The 14,079-nt window shown below is 42.7% G+C and overlaps 1 protein-coding gene and 1 long non-coding RNA gene across 3 annotated transcripts in view; both read left to right on the top strand.

The window, feature by feature from the left end:
• The window catches only part of mr (anaphase promoting complex subunit morula), a 724,830-nt gene that overhangs the window by 672,184 nt on the left and 38,567 nt on the right, over positions 1-14,079 (top strand). The window lies entirely within an intron of this gene.
• LOC137246584 (uncharacterized) lies at positions 1,191-4,399 on the top strand. 2 transcript variants are annotated; one of them, XR_010951578.1, is made up of 4 exons: positions 1,191-1,300; positions 1,360-1,456; positions 3,822-3,910; positions 3,969-4,399. It is a non-coding gene; the product is annotated as an uncharacterized lncRNA (long non-coding RNA). The 2 variants fall into 2 exon arrangements; XR_010951577.1 differs by having other exon boundaries at positions 1,360-1,470.

Here is a 14,079-nt window from a genome sequence, read left to right as displayed (position 1 = left end):
GCGCAACGGAGTTGCGATTTGTAAGGATAAACTGTTATTTTATAAAACAGGTATATTAAAATAAGTAGATCCAGTGCCAAGTGCTCTTCACGACGGGTTCTATCTGCCTGTACCTTTATGCTACATGCTACGTGCAACCCTGTCGTGTGTTCATTGGTCAGCTGATAACTAGTGTGGTGAGTTCGTAGAGTGAATATTTGTATGTGTATATACCTTATGTATTTGGTCGTTGCACTAATGCCCTAGAAAAAATTGACTTTATCTCATTTCGGGACCTTTTAATTTCGGGACTGGATTGTTTTTGTACCGAAGCCCTTATTCTGACAGTTTGTGATGTTTGTCGTTGAAAACCACAAGCCCTGCCCCCAGCCAGAAAAAAGCAACACCGACAGCAAAAACCTAACAAATTTTTTTTTTTTTTTGATTTTTTGATTTTTTTTTGTGGATGAGAGCAGAATTACTTTTAAATGAGTTGTTGGCCGTTGTTTTGTGCGTTAGTATTTTTTGGGACTGCCCGAGACGTCAGTATGGGTCAAGAAGCCGATACCGAATTTGTTTCTTTTGCGGGTATCCGGTACCAGCGTGCGTCATTTGACGCAGCACTAAAAAAAAAATAAGCAAATAGATATACATATAGTCAGGCATACTAGTGCTGCAGAAAAATGGACATTTAAGTTGCTTGGTACTCACATTTTGGTACCGACCCGGGTGGAGAGTGTTTAATGTGGGATCTTTCGAGTCGTTGTTATTTGTGTTGTTGGTGCTAAAAACCAACGACTTTCCTGCCCGCCACGAAAAAAAAATGTTTGGACAGCAAAATTTTATGCTATATACAGAAAAAATATAAAATCTTTGTTTTGGACGAGGCGAAAAATTTGTCGAATGAACCATTCTTTTGTATTGTTCTTCGATTATTTGTTCAACTTTTCCCAATTACGCTTGTAGTCCTGTTTTATTGATGGTCCTTACTAAAAGGCACGGTTCCAGAAGTGTAGTTGGTGCCAATACCGATTTGCCAGAAACGGGTTTTTGTGTACCCGTTTGCATCTTTTTGTGCGTCCCTAATACAATGTACATTTAAAAAACTCGGCATAGATATGTACATACGTTGGTTACAAATATGCCTACGGCAAAGGACAACAGACAAACACAATCATACACACATATCTGTATTGAATGGTGAATTCTGATGAATTGGAACAAAAAAAACGGGACCTGCATCGAATGATTTTTTTTTCGTTGCTTTTTCTTTCTTTGCGGCGCGTGGACGACAGCGGATGGTCATTGCGAGAAAATAAAGGTACGTAACTTGAAATTTAGTATTAATTGAATATGATTAACTATTTTTTTGTATTTCAGTTAGATGTGTTTGATGAACAAAAAAAAAACCAACTGTGGCTAACAACATTAGGGCGGATGTTTGAGAAATACCAACAAAAAAAAGGGGGAATCACAAGTAAGCGAATTTGGGTAAGACTTAGCAACTAACTCCAACCCTTTGCCGGCGTGCGGATTGAGTGCTGCTAGCGTTGCAGCATATTTTCAAAGGGGTTTTGTGAGTATCACGTGTCAACTTGAAACGTCCATCGTGTATGGTGTTTATTGTGCAAAATCAAAAAATCATGTACCGATAAGTCACAAAATCTAAGGTGTTATCAAATTGCTATTAGCTGTTAATTATTGAATTTTTTAATGCCGCATAGCATGAGACTGATACCAAAATGATAGCAGCAATTGAAAATAACAAATCCTGCATCACCCGCGGTATGTGGCGTTGAAGAAATTAGACGATCAAAAATATGAGGGCGGGGTTGATAATAATTGTACATTGGATGGCATATTGGTGTGCATTAGACAATTAACACAGTTTTAACTTTGAAATTATGTATTGCTAAATATTTTGCTGATCTTTAATGAATTTTCTCACATTGCACAATACTTCTAAAGGGATCCAGCTTCGAGCAATGTTCCCGGTTTGTTGCTAACAAATAGGCGTGCGGGCAGGTTCGCCAAAAATATTAAAATCCCTAGAGTGAATTTTGTGCGCCTGATTATTTTTATCAAAGCACAATGAAAGGGTGTACAAATGATTTAAAATTTCGTGAGGAGGAGTATACGATCGCTAATGAGTTTTTCCTCTTTTGTTCAACTGGATGGATGCTGTCACTGGTCGGTACGGTTAATAACATTGGAGATTTTGTTGGCATACCCTTGGGTGGTTTCTTGCAGACTGTTTTGGTCGGTGTTACTCGCGGCGCGGTTCGATGCTGATTTGTGCGATTTGTGTGTGTGGGGGGTTGGCGTTGATTAGGCGAGCTCATGCTACTATTGAGCTGGTGCTCATTATAATTGGACCATTTGCGTACACACATAGTTTCAGCTTTGCTACCTGTTGTTGTTGTTGTTGTAGCAATGCTCGCCCCACCTAATAGCCGCGACCGATCACAAATTGTCATCAATATCCTCTAACGGGAGTCCAAGGGAACTTGCCGTTTCAACAGGGGTGGACCATAATGACAGGGGTGTTAGAGGCGTTGGTTCCACATTACAATTAAAGAGGTGGTTGGTGTCATGTGGGGACACATTGCAAGCGGGGCATACATTTTGTATGTCGGGGTTGATTCTGGATAGGTAAGAGTTTAATCTGTTACAGTGTCCAGAACGAAGTTGAGCAAGAGTGACACGCGTTTCCCTGGGGAATAGGCGTTCCTCTTCCGCGAGGCTTTGGCGGCACTATTGGTGCTATCCTTTTTTGGCTTTTAACACAAGAAGTTACTATTTTATTTGGTTCATCATTTTAGCACGGAATTCAGATTCCATTGTGTTTTTAGTCTCATTTTCATTTATTATAGGAATAACGATCGAAAACACAGGGTACGCTGATTGATCTTTCTCCTGAATTTCTTTGAATTTCATTCCAATTGCAGATATTGTAGTGCTTAGAGTGGCTGGTAAAGTAGTATGTGTACAGTGTGAATGGGCACCACGTCCACTACAAGGCACATTTGAGGGTAATATTTGGGGATCAGCAGTACCATATGGTGGATGCTGTTCGCTTCCTTCGATATTCCTGTCGAAAAATTCATATTCTTCCATCCAATTTATTGGAAAGTAATTATGCGCAACCTTGTCTGCATTACAAATTGTTTTTGGTTCACCAATAAATGGCTTGCTTTGGATTTCATGCAATTTACGTTTCGCCTTTCTAATCTCCTGATATTTATAAGCTGTCAAGCGACGATCCCCCGTGAAATCAACTTGCTGTTCCATTTTGTAGATTAATAGTATTTGAAAAAAATCTGAAGATGCGTCTGCACATTTAGGCGACCTCTGGGTTAAAATATATGAATTTTTACTTTAACATTCACCGTTACTAAACATATCCATGAGTTATAAGGGAGACTTTGCGTCAGTCTGCTACTTCCCCCACCAGTGGTAAGGGGTAGCGGATACTGCGTGAAGTAATTAAAGGATATTAAATTAGTAGCTTTTCTTTCTAAAAAACCTCGTTCAAGTCTGGCACTTCCCCCCACCAGTGGTAAGGGGTGTCAGATACTGCACAAGGTCAGGGAACTTTTTCCTTTTCCAATTTTTTTTTTGTTTACGGTGAACCTGTTGCACCCCCTGGTGCCCATTGCCCAGATATGTGTCAACGCAACTCAGCATCGGAAAGTAGCCGCAATGCTATTGGACATAGGTTTTTTTTTTGTTTTCTTTGGATAATCCGAATCCATTCCCTGTTTGAAGCAATGAGACGTACTTAACAATCCCTCTGCGCGATGAACAGGTGGTGGAATAAATACCCTTTTTTTTCAAAACAGGTGGATACACTGGATTTGGAAATATTGCACGAGCCGAGCGTACACTATAGGGAGCGTATTGGCGGGTCATCGACGACAAAGCATGGAGCGTAAGTAACGCTCAATCACTCCGCCAGTCACTTAATTGATTAAGTAATTAATTTTTAGGTACGCGAAAAACGGGGTTTGAGCGAGGATTGGAACCTATGGAGGTTTTAGGGGTGACGAGTTTAGACGGTCAGCTGATGCTTTTAATGAGGTGGAGAGGGATGGGAGAGGCCGAATGGGTGCCGGCTAAAGAGGCCAACGTCATCTGTCCGCAGATAGTCATCGCTTTTTACCAGGCGCGGCTCACCTGGGATGATGACGAGACTGTCACCTCGACAAGCGGCGACCTGGCCGAATAAGGTAGCTTAGGGTTCCCCCGTTTTATTGTGATGACCGATTATGTACACAAAGTTGAACGTGATATGTGGTTTTATTTTGACAGATCACGACACTAGATCTAAGGTTTAATTACTTGTCTTATTGACAGAAGCATCTGAATTTTAATTTAATTTGAAATAAACACATGTTTTGCCGAACGCGGATTCATTGAGCTTAAGTTTGTTTTGGTGATGAAATAGCGGCCCAAGAGATAGCGAAAGCCTTCCTGCTCCTGGTCAACCGAGAGGTCGGGGTTTAATTTATTTCCAGCAAGGGGGGGACACGAAAAGGGTCCTCGCTATAGGTTGGGCGCACCTTTTTCAGGATCGTTCATGCTTTACAATAAGATTAAGAGGAATACTTGTGTTAGGTTAGAGCAATGCCGGGGTTGTGAGTCGGAGACACCAGTCAATGGACAGTTTAGCGTACGACTGGATGCCGTCAACTGAAGAATGGAGTGCCGCAGCTAAAGTTCAGCAGATACCGGTTACCGGAATTTCGAGGACTCTAAGGAAACGAGGGTGAGTATGACTTTGATTTTTTAATAAGATAACTTGATCGATGTATGCCGAGCTGATCATTATTGATTTTCTTTTTGATTTTACTGTGTGTAGCTGGGTTCAGTTGGCCTCGCGCCTGTGGCCGAGTGATAGTATATGCTGTGGTAGATCGGTACCGCGTTAGGGTTCTGCGAGCCTCGCTCTGACTTGCTCGGAATTAAGAAAGATAATGGCCTGAGCACCTTTTGGTTCTGTGGCAGATCGGTTCGTCCTTCTGCGGTAGGCTTTTATGATGTCCTCGTTACGGGATGACGAGTGAATGGGATGGTTTCTGGTGTCCTAGCTCGGGGCGAGCTAGTGAACTTGGTGATTTTCTGGTGTCCTCGCTCTGGGTGAGCGAGTGAATTGTGGGGTTTTATGTTCAGGGGGCCCCCGGTTAGTACTGTTACAAAACATAGAGAAAAAATGCCTTTTGTTTGCGAGCTTTTGGTAAGCTCTCCCGCGTCTTCGTGCGTCTCGCTCCCTTTCCCCATTGCCCACCAGTAGTCAAGTTTAGGATTCCCTCCGGTAGACTCGACACGAGACCGGAGGTAGAGAACAGCAAAAAAAGGAAGATGTAGGATCGCCCTCCGGTAGACTCGCACCATCACGAGACCGGGGGGCTGATTATAAATAGGGCCTCGGGAGAGACACAAGCTTAGGGATAGCGGGGCATCACGGCGCGTGGTTGAACGCGTCTTTATGTCCCGCGCTCCCTTTCCCCATTGCCATCGCGTAGTACGCCTTAGGTTTCCCCTCCGGTATACTCGCACTCTCACGAGACCGGGGGGTTGTTTATAATATATGGCTCGGGAGAAACGCAGGCTTAGGGATAGAGAGACACGAAGACGCGGGTTCCTTAAATATGTTTTCCATGCTTTCACCAACCGTGGGCCTCTGATTGTAGGTAGTCGGGGAAAAATAGAGTGTTGGTTTTTTGGGGTTTTCGTTATGGGAGAACGAGTAAATTTGGGTTTGCTTTGTAAGCTTAAGGGTAGAATGGGCTAAGTCCCTCAAGGTTCTGTGGCAGATAGAGGATCTGCGTTAGGTTAGGGTTGATTTTTTTGAAAAAAGGGATGGGGAGGAAAGGAGGGATTGTTAAGAGGAGCCCGTGGTCCTCTCACAATCGATCTCCGTGGGGAGAAGGATCAATTTGACCAAAGGTCGTCTGACTTGACCCTTCTCGGTTATGAGGTCGACTACACGTACTCGGTTATCTTCGCCGGGGTGTACGTTAACGACTCTACCTAACCTCCATTCGTTGGGAGATAAGTTGTCCTCCTTGAGGACGGCGAGATCTCCCACTTGTATGTTTTCTTTGGGATGCTTCCACTTCACTCGTTTTTGAAGTTCGGATAGATATTCCACCTTCCATCGCTTGCTTGGGCTTTGAGTTTCTGCCACCGATTTATCATCGAGGCAGAGCTTTCACTAGCTTCTGGTTCTGGTGGAGCCAGTAGGTGGCTGCCCGTTAGGAAATGTCCTGGGGTTAGTGGTTCCAGGTCCGTTGGGTCATTTGATCCTGAGTTGAGAGGGCGCTAGTTGAGGCACGCCTCAATCCTGCACAAAAGTGTTTGGAACTCCTCCATAGTATATTTGTGGGGAGACGCAATCTTTTTGAAGTGGCTTTTGAAGCTCTTCACTCCCGCCTCCCACAGCCCTCCCATGTGGGGCGCGCCCGCAGGGATGAAATGCCACGTGAGTGACTGGTGGCTGTATTTTGAGACAGCGTTCTCTCGCGCTTGTGAGAGGAAAGTCTTGAATTCTGATCGTAAGAGTCGTGACGCTCCGACAAAGTTCGTACCATTGTCGGAGTACATATTTTTCGGGCATCCGCGCCTCGATATAAAACGGCCAAATGCCGCTAGGAATGATGGTGTGCTGAGGTCAGTAGTGGCCTCCAGATGAATTGCTCGTGTGGAAAAACACACGAACAGGCAAACATAGCCTTTGGATACTCGACACCCTCTGCCGCGGTAGCTTTTAATGTCGAAGGGTCCGGCGAAGTCGACTCCAGTATTCGTGAATGCACGGCTGAATGTCGTGCGTTCGCGAGGGAGAATACCCATAAGTTGGGTCTGAGCACGCTTTCGGTGTATAGTGCAAACTTTGCAATTATGAATGGTTGCCCTAATCATGGTTTTGATGTTAGGTATCCAGTATTGGGTGCGTATCAGACGCAACATGAGTTGGTTTTCCCCATGCAGACTTTGTTGATGAAACATTAGGACTATCAGACGGGATAACCGGCAGTTGTATGGGAGGAGGATTGGGTGGCGTTCATTAAAAGCTAAGTCCTTTGACGCCCCGAGTCGCCCTCCTACCCGAATGATGCCATGTTGGTCTAGGTAGGGATTAAGTGAGAGTATTGCACTTTTCCCTGCAATTGGTTTTCCGGCCTTTAGATCATTATATTCGGACCTATAATGTTGTTTCTGATAGATTTTAATTAAGAGTTGGCTTACTGATTTGATCTCATCAGGAGAGATTAAAGGTGACTCGACCTGAAATAATTTTTTTGTTTTGGGGTGAGTTCTTTGGTAGAACCTCATAACGTATGAGAGCACCCGTAAAGCCCTAGGTAGGTCTGAAAAGCGCTGGAGAACATCGGTAGTATTTACTGTTGTTGTTGCGCAGGTCTTCGCCCTCTTTTCCTCTACAGAGGTGATGTAGTCACTTTCTTGTGCTGGCCATTGGGAAGTGTCTTCTTGCAGCCAAGAAGGTCCCTGCCACCACAACGAATTGTTGACCAATTAAGACGCAGGTAATCCTCTGCTACCTAAATCTGCTGGGTTAGATTCTGAATTTACGTGCCACCAGTCCTTATTTCCGACCATGTCGATGATCTTGGTGATCCGATGTGAGACGAAAGTGGACCAAGAACAGGGCGGTTTCCTTATCCATGCGAGGACGATAGTTGAATCCGTCCACAGGTGCACTTTCACTGGTCCCAACTTGAGATTCCTGAAAATTGATTCGGTGATTTCCGATAACAGCACGGCTCCGCAAAGTTCTAATCGTGGAAGAGAAAGAGGTTTCACTGGGGCTACTCGGGTTTTGGCTAGTAGCAGGTTTGTCCAGATGTCATTATCCGTTTTCACGCGCATGTAAACGGCTGCTGCGTAAGCCTTCTCGGATGCGTCACAAAATCCATGGATCTCGATGTCGGTTCCTGGAGAAAAGTTGACCCATCTAGGTATCCTGATTTTATCGATTTCATTGTATTGGTCGGTGAAGGTTTTCCATCGTTCCAACGTACTGGTAGATACTGGTTCGTCCCAAGCAGTGCCTTCTAACCAAATACTCTGCATGAGTATTTTGGCCACAATGACCATTGGCGCAAGCCAGCCTAAAGGGTCGAAAAGTTTGGCTATAGCGGATAGGACTGCTCGTTTGGTGATGTTTTCGCTATTTTCCAGGGTTCCTGCCTTGAAATAAAATACGTCTGAGTGAGCGTTCCATCGTATTCCCAGGGCTTTTACCGAACTAGCTTCTTCGAACGCTAAGAAATCCTCGCTGAGCAAATCCGTTTTGGGGATGTCCTTTAGAATTTCCTTACAGTTTGAAGTCCACTTGCGTAATGGAAAGCCAGCTGAGTGTAAGGCTTCGCGAATCTCGTTTCTTGCTTTGATGGTTGACGCTATTGTGTGTCCTCCAGATAAAACATCATCTACGTACATACTCTCTCTTAGTAGGCTAGTCGCTGTAGGGTGTGAATTTGACACGTCGTCTGCCAGTTGTAGGAGCGTTCTTATCGCGAGATTTGGAGCGCAATTCACTCCGAAGGTAACCGTCTTTAATTCATAAAGACTAATAGGGTCATTCGGGGACGTGCGATGCACAATACGTTGAAATTTGGTGTGATTTTCGTTCACCCAAATTTGTCGATACATCTTTTCGATGTCGCTATTGAAGGCGAAACGGTATAGTCTCCAACGTAAGATAAGGATGGGTAGATCGGCTTGTAGAACTGGGCCTGGGAGGAGAATATCGTTTAGGCTATTACCGTTGGCCGTAGGGCTCGAGGCATTAAATACTACGCGTACCTTTGTAGTGGTACTTTTTGCTTTAATAACGGCGTGGTGGGGCAGGAAGTAATGATCCGAATCGCCGGATGGGATATTCTTTTTTAATTTTCTCATATGTCCAAGCGTTTCATATTCTGACAACACTCGAACATATTCTTTTCTTAAATCTGGGTTTTTATTTAGCCGCCCCTCATTCCGGAAGAATTGAGAGCATGCACGCTTCAGGGATGGTCCTAAGTTAATATTGTTAGGGTAATCCTGCCGGAATGGTAGTGACACGGTGTACCTTCCATTCTCACTTCGCTGCGTTGTTTCTTTAAATAGTTGTTCGCAGTACCTTTCATCCTCATTTAATATTTTATTTTTGGGTACATTTTCTACCTCCCAGAAAGCTTTGAGTTGATTGTCTAACGCAACCTCGTTGTAAAAAGACAAAATGCTCTTCGTTGGATTCGGTGATTCGATACGACCGGTTAGTATCCAACCGAACACTGTCTCTTGGGCTAAGAGTGTGTTTAGCACATTCTTCTTTATACCGCTCATTATAATGTGGGGATATATGTCTCCGCCAAGTATGAGGTCTACGTCTTCGTTGACGTAGAACCTCTTGTCTGCCAAAATCAAGTCTGGGAATGCCTGCATAGTCATTGCGTTGATATGGCAGGATGGAAGATTCCCAGTGAGTTTCGTTAGAACTAGTACGGGTGTAGTGAGGCTGAAGCAGGGATCCACTGGTGAACGTAGTTCGATGTTGGATGCTTCTTTCACCTGAGCTGACACCGCATTTGTGATGCCTGAAACATGGGCATGCATTTTCCTCGCTGGCAAATTGATTCTGCGTTTCAGTCTTTCAGTTATAAAGGAACATTCAGACCCAGAATCAATTAATGCCCGCGCGGAGAAGTCGGTACCATTATGGTGAATGTGTACGCGAGCAGTTCCTAATAGCACGCCTGTGCTGGAATTGGCATGGCAGGATTTGACATTCTGATTCGCAGAGGAAGGTGGTTGTCCCGATTCCTGTCTTTTCCTTGCCTGTGCCGAAGTTTATGGGGCATTATCCGCATCTTTGAAGGGATTTCGTACCGTCGGTTGCTGAAGTGTGTCCGCATGCAGGAGCGTGTGGTGACGAGAGTGGCATTTGGAACAGTTGTACGAACTGGTGCACCTCGTCACTGTGTGTCCTGGGGATAAACAATTCAGGCAGCCATTTGTGGATTTGACGAATTTAATCCTTTCTACCGGATTTAAATCGCAAAAACGTGAACAGTTGCGTAATCTGTGCTCCGTAGATTTGCACATTTTACATATTGATTTTGTTGTTTGCTTGGTTACTTTGGTTTGAAAAGCACCAAGTCTTTTTGTAGGGTTTTCCGTCGACTGGCGCGACGTGCTTGATTTTTGCACTTTAGAAGTGGCATTCCCTGTAAAACCAGACACGGTTTCAAGTGTCTGCAAACGATTTGACAAGAATTTGTCCATATCCTCCCACTTGGATATGTCCGTCTTGTGGTCAATGCTCTGCTCCCATAGAGCCAACGCATTTTCAGGTAATTTTGTCGAACATAAATAGGTAATAATCGCATCCCAATTTGAAACATCGATCTGATGTGTTTTTAGAGATGCCAAGCAATTATTTATGTCGCGCTGTAAGGTTTTGATAGAGCTGCCGCACTCGCTATCTAACTTTTTTAGATTAAAAAAAATTTGTAGTTGTGAGTTTACGAGAATCCGCTTATTCTCGTATCTCTCACATATGTTTTTCCAGGCTGTTTCGAAGCCTTCATTTGTCAAGGGACATTTCTTGACGATGTCCTTTGCCTCACCTTGAGTTTTCTGATTGAGGTGGAACAACTTTTCTACCGGGCTTAGGCGACTGTTGTTTTTGTATATGGCCGTGAACAGGTCACGAAACGTAGGCCAAGATAGGTAGTCGCCCTTGAACACCTCAGTATCACAAGCTGGCAGGCGGATACTATGTTCGCGCGCGCGTTCTCCCTCAGGTTTGACTGCCCTATCTTTTTCCTCCTTCAATTTGGCTTGAAGTTCAGCCATGTTCGACATGCATCTCAGGAATACGGCATATGCCGCTTTATGCTTGATCTTGACCGCTGCAATTTTCTTTGCGTCGAGCTTGTCAGAGCCAAGCAACTCCTCTAGGGTGTTCTCTGCTTTTTCCCACTTAGCTTGCAACTCTTTTTGCTGTATTGCAAGAGTGTGCACAGTGTGCAGAGCCGCATTGATGTCATTAAAATCGGCCTCGAATTCGATTATTCGATCGGCCAATCTAACATATGATTCCATGTTCATGGATTAAAATTTGTGATCAAATTAAAAAGGGGTTGTAAAACTGAAAAAAACCTGTGCGAATCACCCAACCAACAATGATTAAAATATAGAAAAACTCCTTATTTAACGCTTTCAATTTGTTTATTTTTTCACTGACTTTGCAGCTTATTTGTGCCGAAAAGCAGGGAGAAGGGGAGAGCAACAACAACGTCTTTTGTGGAATTAAAGGGGCCACTCGCCACTTCAACGTTAAAATTTGTTATAAATAAGTGCGCGCGCTGATATAACAACTCGACGAAAAGTGTAAAAACTCAGTGAAAACTGTTGTAAAAACTGTGTCGATTGAATTAGTGAAAATTAAAGTGTTTGAAAAGAAAATGAAAATTGCCACAGCCGTATGGCGTGAGATTTTAATGTGAATGTGAGGTTATGTGCACCTCTTCCTTGTGCTGTGTCCGGAGAGCCTTACCGCTGGTGGGGGGACAGACCAGATAGTCACAAGGAATGTTAAACGACGTTAATGCAACGCGTTTGCACTTATTTTTCTTTTTGGCACTACACAGTTTTTCACACCTTTCGCGGTCAGTTACAAGCACGTATGGCACTTCAAATGGATTTTCGCACTTTTTATTTATTATTTTTAACCAAAAAAAAATGTGGCAAGAAATATTGCACTTTATTTGAACTTTTTGGTGATTTGTATTCCGGTGTGGCAAGTAGCTTGCGATGTTGCAATTGCTTCAGCTGGCTGTAGCTTTTTCGGTGGTTTCGCACGCTGTGATATAAGTATATTTATAACCTTCCACTTTTTGGTTGTCCAACTGAAGATTATGACAAAATTATCCGGAAAACTTTTTATGACAATTCCTGCGATTTGTGCGATCAGCTATGATACTTTGTGATGTGGACTGTATTTTAGGTGCTTTAATTCCTTTTTCGGGGAGATAGGACCAAATGTTCGGCCGGGGTGCGTTTGCTCCTGGAGGTAGGTCAGCGCACCGGGGTCGATCTCAGTGGGAATATGCGTGTGGAAATAGAGAAATAAGAAAGTAGACGAGAGTTCTCGTTACAATGGATGTAATTTATTATGTGAATATATATAAAACCTGGTTACAATATTACCTGAATATATTCTTGAAAACCGTGGAGATCGTTGGCGGCAGATGCGTGCTGGTTGGCTGTTGAAATCAAAGAGGCCGGTTGTATAGCAAGCTACAACCGTTGACCCGCAAAATCCTCCGTTTTGGAGGGGAAAGGCACCCACACATCAACCCCGACATGCATATGCATGAGTGCTGACAAAAAGCACACATACACGTGCATGTACATGCATGCACATGCCTGAGGGTGATGGTGTGGGTGGTTATAAATTAATTCGAGTATCGAGTATCGATTTGCAGAGTTGCATTGGGGGGGTCGCAATCAGATGCGGAAAAGTTAGGCATCCTGCCTAAACACTGTCTGCGATCACTTAGATTTACAGCCCTCTTCCCTCATATAATGCCACGTTTACTTCTTTTAAATCTTAAAACTTTAGAAGCGAGAAGGTCTATTCTTTTTTTGACCTTTTTATATTGCATCATCCATGGGATTCAGATTGTGCTGCTCTTCTTGAAAAAATTAATTTTAATGTTCGAAGAAGACAACTTAGAAGCTTTTACCCTTTCTATGACATTATTAGTAGAACTAATTATGCGAGAAATACCCCAATTACCCACGCTATGAATGAATTTAATAAGATCTCATATTTTATCGAGCTTGATTTCTCTTTGTCGAAGAATGTTTTTATTAATTTATTAAAGTGTGTTTTTTAGTTATCTATTCTTTTATATTAGTCTGTAAGTGCCAGCTTTTCATTGACTTGTTAACTTTTTGTATTTCTTAATTGTAGTCTGTTTTTCAATTGTATGAAAATTGTTAGTAGTCTATAAGAATTTTGTTAATAATATGCTGTATAGTTTTTTCATTGGTAGTCTGTAAGAACACTTGTTCATAGACTTAATAAATAAATAAATAAATTCTGGATCGATGACGCCATCAATCTCGTCCGGTGTTATTTTACGTACCAGCCATATCAATATGTGTGCGTGTGGCAAACCTCTTTTTTGCCATTAAATCGAGTACATCCAACATTGTATCTTTCCAGAAACGCTTTTTTTTCACAATTAAATCCATCAGTGCCTTCAATTTTTGCCGGAATACACGTGCTGTAACATCGTGTCGATCTGTTGGTCATATTCGTGCATGTGGCGTGGACTACCAATATAAGAAGCTGGTAATATTGTCAGACGTCCGATATCATTCACATTTGCAACATTCTCTATTGCATCTTGCAAATGTAGGTACTCTTCAGATCGCAATTTGGCTTGATTGAATCGGATGAAATTGAGACGTTCAGTTTCAATTTTTGCATACTTGTCTACAATGTATTGGTGAAAAGTTTACATCTCAGAATGTAATTTTGTTCTTGCGCACGAATCATCAATCGATAAGAATAATAATTCGTCGCACTAACTTTCTTTTGAACATCTCGATTTTAAATTTTAGTTTTTATTTAATATCTGATAATATAATTAGTATATTATTTACCAGTTCTTAGATCTATCATTGGTATATTAATGTGATAACCATCATCACCTTTCCAATATAGAATTGGATATTGTAATGCGTCGTAACTGCGATGAAGCTCCGAAACACGCTGTAATTGTTCATTTCTACGATGAAGTACAATATCGCGGGATTGAAACTGATCACCAACAATTACAATTACCACTTCATCAATCGTCGGTATATTAAATCTTCTGGCATGCTCACCAAAAGGCGTTTTATCCGCTCTGAGTATGATTTTGTGATTATCAGATGGCATACGATCGAGAGCGGTTTTGAACAATTTCACCAATTCATTGTTCTGAAGAAAAAATCTTTGGAGATCGCAAATAATCGCTGGTTTTGTATGTGAGCCAATTGTACAACGTTCATCTAACCCACGATTTTCAT

The sequence above is a fragment of the Eurosta solidaginis genome, chromosome 3 (genome assembly GCF_040869045.1).
Source record: "Eurosta solidaginis isolate ZX-2024a chromosome 3, ASM4086904v1, whole genome shotgun sequence".
In the NCBI taxonomy this organism is placed as follows: Eukaryota; Metazoa; Arthropoda; class Insecta; order Diptera; family Tephritidae; genus Eurosta; species Eurosta solidaginis.
The sequence above is the reverse complement of the archived record's forward strand: the minus strand, read 5'-3'. Positions and strand labels throughout refer to the sequence as shown.